The following is a 5,921-nucleotide window of genomic DNA, read 5'->3' as shown; positions in this document are numbered from 1 at the left end:
GAAAATATTATGACTTATATATTTATATTTTTATTTGGAAAGTGATTAAAGGCTAAGATGAAATGTGTGGTGATAACTTAGAATAGTCCCATTTCAAATATAGAGAGCCTTGGCACTTCTGACAATTTTATGTAATTATCAGAAACAGCAGTGAACTGAACTGAAAAGATTCTTTCCTATAAAGAATGGATAGCCTGTCAGATAGCCAGAAAATATATTTAAATAGAATAAAAAAGGTTACTTTTTTCCTATATATGTTCAGGAAATGGCTTCTTGTATATTGTGTATCATATTGATTGGAAAAGCTTTCTGTGTAGAGTTAGTTTGGCACAAACTCTCTGGTTCAACTACTATATCTTTTATGATGTGAATAGGATATCCTATAGCTATTTCTAGAGAAATATAAAACTCATCCTATGAAACTTCATAAACCAGGAAATAGGAAAAGCATATCTGGTCAAAAAACAGGTTTGCAAGTTCCGCTCAAGCAATGAATTTTTAAAAGGTTTGCTTAAAACAACAGAGTATGTCAATTGGCAATATCAGTCTACATATGAGCTTTCAAATGCTCTTTTTCTAAGCCCAGGCAGCTGGGTGATTTGTACAATATTTGATTTTTAGTTTTTCAGCAGTCCTTTTTGATTTAGTGTAATTTGCACTTTTATAGGCAATAGCAGTCCTGCAGGAGTCTCTGCTTTGCTGACAAATTTTGCAAGATGATAATACTTAAGGATTTGTAGATCTTGAACCTAATAGACGTGCTTTTGAAATATCATCATTGCTGAGAGGCAAGTACAAAAGAAGCAAAACTATAAATAGCAGTTGTATATTATAATTTTAATTTTTCCTAATTTAAATTTTCTGCCTTTCTTTTAATCCCCTTTTTTAAATATACTTACGGTGTTTTAGACTTTTAAAAAGTATTCTTGAATGCTTTTCCATATAAAATCCTAATACAGCTGTTGTGAAATTTTACCCTAGATACTAACAGTTTCCTACAGTAAGTACTTTGGTCCTGAATTTCATTACTAAGAGCAACACTAACTCTTAAGAATGTTTCAAGAGAAAATCATACTACATGTGGAGTGAGTGTACCAAGGAAAGGAGAAAACTAATTTGAAACCTCTAGTATATTTTTGTCCTAGAATTTCTTTCTTAGTTTATCTTTGATCTTTCCAACAATTATTTAATATGGGAATTATGATAATTTTATAGAGGAGAACATTGCAGTTCAGAGGTGTTTATAATTTGCTCCAGATGGTTCAACTCCTAAGTGGAAGAGGTGCTGTTTGAACCAAACTCTGCCTTACATTCTATTGCCTCAGGATATTTTTGCTGGGTGAGTGTTAAGGAATACCTCACTTTTTTGCACTTTAAGGATATTGCATTTTTACAAATTGAAGGTTTGTGGCAACTTTCTTTGAGTAAGTCTATGGAAAATGTTTTTCCAACAACATGTTCTCACTTTGAGTCTCTGTCACATTTTGTTAATCCTCACAATATTTCAAACTTTTAAAATATTATATTAGTTATAGTGATCAATTATCTGTGATTTTTAATGTTACTGTTGTCATTGTTTTGGGGTGCCAGGAACCATGCCCATAAAATGGCGAGCCTAACCCAAAAATGCTGTGTGTGTTCTGACTGCTCCACTGACTGGCTATTCCCCCATTTCTTTCCCTTTCCTTGGGACTACTCTTTCCTGAGATACAGCCATATTGAAATTAGGCCAATTAGCAACCCTACAATGGCCTCTAAATGTTAAACTGAAAGGAAGAGTTAAAGGTCTCTCACTTTAAGTGAAACAAGAAATGATTAAGCTTAATGAGGAAAGCCAGGATAAGCACAAATCTAGTCCTCTCATGCCAAACATTTAGCAAAGTAGTGAATGTAAAGGAAAATTTCTTGAAGAAAATTTAAATTGCACTCCAGTGCTCACAGAAATGATAAGGTGACACAGCCATATTGCTAATAAGAATGTGCAAGTACTTTGGATAGAATATCAAACTAGCGACAACATTCCCTTAAACCAAAGCCCCATTCAGAGCATGGCCCTAACTCTTTTCAATTCTATGAAGCCTGAGAAGAAGAAAAATTTGAAGCTAGCAGAGGTGGGTTCATGAAGTTTAAAGAAAGAGGCCATCTCCATAACCTAAAAGTGCAAGATAAAGCTCCAAGTGCTGATGTAGAAGCTACAGCAACTTATACAGAAGACCTGGCTAAGATAACTGATAAAGGTGGCTATACAAAAAATTTTCAATGTAGATGAAACAGCCTTCTATTGGAAGAAGTGATCTAAGTTTTTCATAGGTAGAAAGAAGTCAATATCTGATTTCAAAGCTTCCAAGGACAGGCTGCCTCTCTTCTCAGGGTCTAATGAAGCTGGAAACATTAAGTTGAAGCCAATGCTCATACCTTTCAAAAACTCATAAGGTCCGTAAGAATTATAGTTAAATCTATTCTGCCTGTGCTCTATGCATGGAACAGAGCTTAGATGTCAGCACATCAGTTTAACAACCTGGATACTGAATATTGTAAGCCCACTCTTGAGAACTATTGTTCAGACAAAAAGATTCCTTCCTAAATATTACTGCTTATTGACAATGCATCTGGTCAGCCAAGACCTCAGACGGAGATGTACAATGAGATTAATGTGTTTTTCCTGCCTGCTAACATGACATTGATTCTGCAGCCCCTGAATCAAGGAGTAATTTTGACTTTCAAGTTTTATTATTTAAGAAATACATTTTTTAAGGCTATAGCTGCCTTAGATAGTGATTCCTCTGAAGGATTTGGGCAAAGTCAATTGAAAACATGCTGCAAAGGATTCACCATTTTAGATGCCATTAAGAATATTCATGATCCATGGGAGAAAGTCAAAATATCAACATTAACAGTTTGGAAGAAGTTGACTCCAACTGGCTTAGGTGTCTTTGATGTGTTCAAGATTTCAGTGGAAGAAGTAACTGCAGCTGTGGTGGAAATAGCAAGAAAACTACAATTAGAAGTGGAGTATGAAGATGTGACTGAATTGCATGCAGCAATCTCATATTAAAACTTGAACAAATGAGAAGTTGCTTCAGATTGATAAGCAAAGAAAGTGATTTCTTGAGATGGAATCTATTCCTGGTGAAGATGTTGTGAACATTGCTGAAATTACAACAAAGGAATTAGAATATTACATAAACTTAGTTGATAAAGCACCTGCGGGATTTGAAAGGGTTCACTCCAATTTTGAAAGAAGTTCTTCTGTGTGTAAAATACTACCAAACAGTATCACATGTTACAGAGAAATCTTTCATGAAAGGAAAAGTCAACCAATGCAGCTACCTTCATTGTCTTATTTTTAAAATTGCCCCAGCCACCACAACCTTCAACCATGATCCTGATCAGGGAGCAGCCATCAATATTGAGGCAAGACCTCCACCAGCAGAAAAGATTACAAGTTGCTGAAAGCTTTGATGATGGTTAGCTTTTTAAGCAATAAAGTATTTTTATGTTAAGGTATGTACATTTTTAGACATAATACCTTTTCATTCTTAATACTTTACAGTATGATGCAAAAATAATTCTTACATGCACTGGGAGATAGAAAAAATATCATATTACTTGCTTTATTGTGGTGGCCTGGTACCAAACCTGCAAGATCTCTGAGGTATGCCTGTACATAAAAATAGACAATGTGAGCACTCCTGATGGACAGAAAATAAGAACTCATGTAATGAATGGATGCAGCCTCTGGGAGGGAGGGCAGAAGCAACATATTTGGACAGAAGGGGAATGTCTTAGTAGGAGTGGAGAATTTCTCAAGGGTCAAAATGGCAATATAGACCACACTTGTTTTCTTTCTTTTTTGACTTACACTTAACAGAATCTTAGAAATAACTTGCTTTTGAATGGCTTCTTAGAATTTCTTACTGTCCTACCCCAGGAAAGTTCCACCTATTCACTTATCTGTCATGGAGATATATAGGCATTTAAGTTTTTACCTCCTAGTTCACAGGTTTTTATTTACTTATCTGATAGATACTAGAAATGCCTTTCCCCAGTGACAAAAACTAGTCTGTGAGACAAATATTGAATGGTTATAAATACAGATATTCAATATTGGTAAATACAAGTATTTACAGCACTCTGGTTCAGCCTCAGGAAGCAGGAAGGCTCGATGCCAGGTAAAGCCAAGGAAGCAGATAATAGGCCACAAGTTCAACAGAGAAGCTAGTTATGGGAAGGATGGGATCCAAATTTATTCAAGTAGTTTTTTTCAGTGGGAAGTTTGAAACCAAGAAGAGAAATTCAAAGTCTTTATCTGATTTTGGATAGACCAGATTGTGACTGACTGAGATTTAAGGGGCAATCACATATTATTAGGAGTTTCAATTTTAGGAAACATAATTTATATGAGACAGACTGAAGCTCAAAATAGAAAAATAAGCCCTTGTAAATGGTTATTAAAGGCCTTAAGTCAAAGAATGGGATGGGAATTTGGTTATTGGGAAACTTCAATAAGGAGCTCAAGGAAATCTGATACTAAAAATAAATCAATGGTGCGCACCAGCTTCATTAGTGTTTTCCTTCTCTGGGTGAACCTAGATATGACCTAGATTATAGAAGGAAATAAACCTACAAATTCATGGTAAATAATCCTAAACACAAACCTTCAGAATTATGAAGATATGCTTATGTCAACATTTTTTCAGTGGTTTTCATCTCCCCTTTTCCATGAAAGAATGAGGAGGGAAAATATGAAAAGATAAAAGGGAACAATTTGGCAAATGGCCTCAGTTTCCTAAATTTTCTCCCAAAAATCAGCCCTGGGAAAACTTAAAAGGGATTGCAACCAGTTACTATATGTTGCATCTTGGGAACACAGACTCAGGCACAACAAAAACTTCCTGCAAATGACTACTTTATTATTCACAAAGTCTGAAGGGTCTGAAAGAGCAGGAAAAGATCCCATCACGCTGGTCCTCCAGGGAGGCCAAATGCTCAGGTTGGTGGAGGGCAGCCCCACATGTCCCACTTTGCTTAGGAGAGGAGGGACAAATATATGCTACCCGAGGACAGAGTATTCATACAACCCTGGTTTGCCCATTTCAGGTTCCAGATTTAAGGCAAGACTAGGCATTTTTATTAAACTTAATGTCTAGCTTAGTTTATAGAATGGAAACATGCTAAACATCTGCACAGGATAGGAAAGGAAGTGAGGTTAAACAAGGGCTGGGAGATGGCCAGTGTGGCAGGGCTTATTTCATAACATAAGCCTGAACCATATTGTCCATATATTTTTTCTGAGAGCTACATCACTACAAGCACAGAAATTATCCTTGGTTTTAATTTCTAAATGTATCTCTGACTTCCCCAGCAAGAGGTGAGCAGTATCCTAAGGGATTAACATGAAATTTGTGTGATCTTTCTGAGTTGATAAATTTATGGACTGTTTATGGGTTGGTGAAACTGCACAAGCTATTGGAGTGCTGCGGTTAGTGAAGGGCAAGAACTAGTAGGGACAGAGCACTTAGGGTGATTTCTCAGCTCCTCAACTGTGCCTGGAGGAGGGTTTTTGCTGCTCTGTCAGTAAAATTTTAGAGTGAGTTCACTTATGGTCACATGGGTTGTCCCTAGTTCACATCAAATAAATATACTGGTCGCCCCTGGTTCTCTGCAATATGGCAAGGCTTATGTGATTACATAAACAATGATTTGGTTTTGAACCATATTGCCCATATATTTTTCCTAAGAACTACATCACTACAAGCTTAGGAATTATTCTTCTTTTTAATTACTTAAGAAGATCTGGTTTCATGACTGATTAATTGCTTGCCATAACATAAAGACAAGGATTTTCGTTGCTGTTATTGTATGCCCTCCATTATTATTATATCATGGTTTCTTTAAATGCTCTTCTATTTAATGTAAAT

At 35.9% G+C, this 5,921-nt stretch overlaps 1 pseudogene; it reads left to right on the top strand.

Moving 5' to 3' along the window:
* Positions 1–1,747: 1,747 nt before the first annotated feature.
* LOC139439942 (tigger transposable element-derived protein 1-like) lies at positions 1,748–3,472 on the top strand (annotated as a pseudogene).
* The last annotated feature ends 2,449 nt before the right edge of the window (positions 3,473–5,921 follow it).

The sequence above is a fragment of the Dasypus novemcinctus genome, chromosome 11 (assembly GCF_030445035.2).
Source record: "Dasypus novemcinctus isolate mDasNov1 chromosome 11, mDasNov1.1.hap2, whole genome shotgun sequence".
NCBI classification, from domain to species: Eukaryota; Metazoa; Chordata; class Mammalia; order Cingulata; family Dasypodidae; genus Dasypus; species Dasypus novemcinctus.
This window is presented reverse-complemented; position numbering and strand designations above follow the sequence as displayed.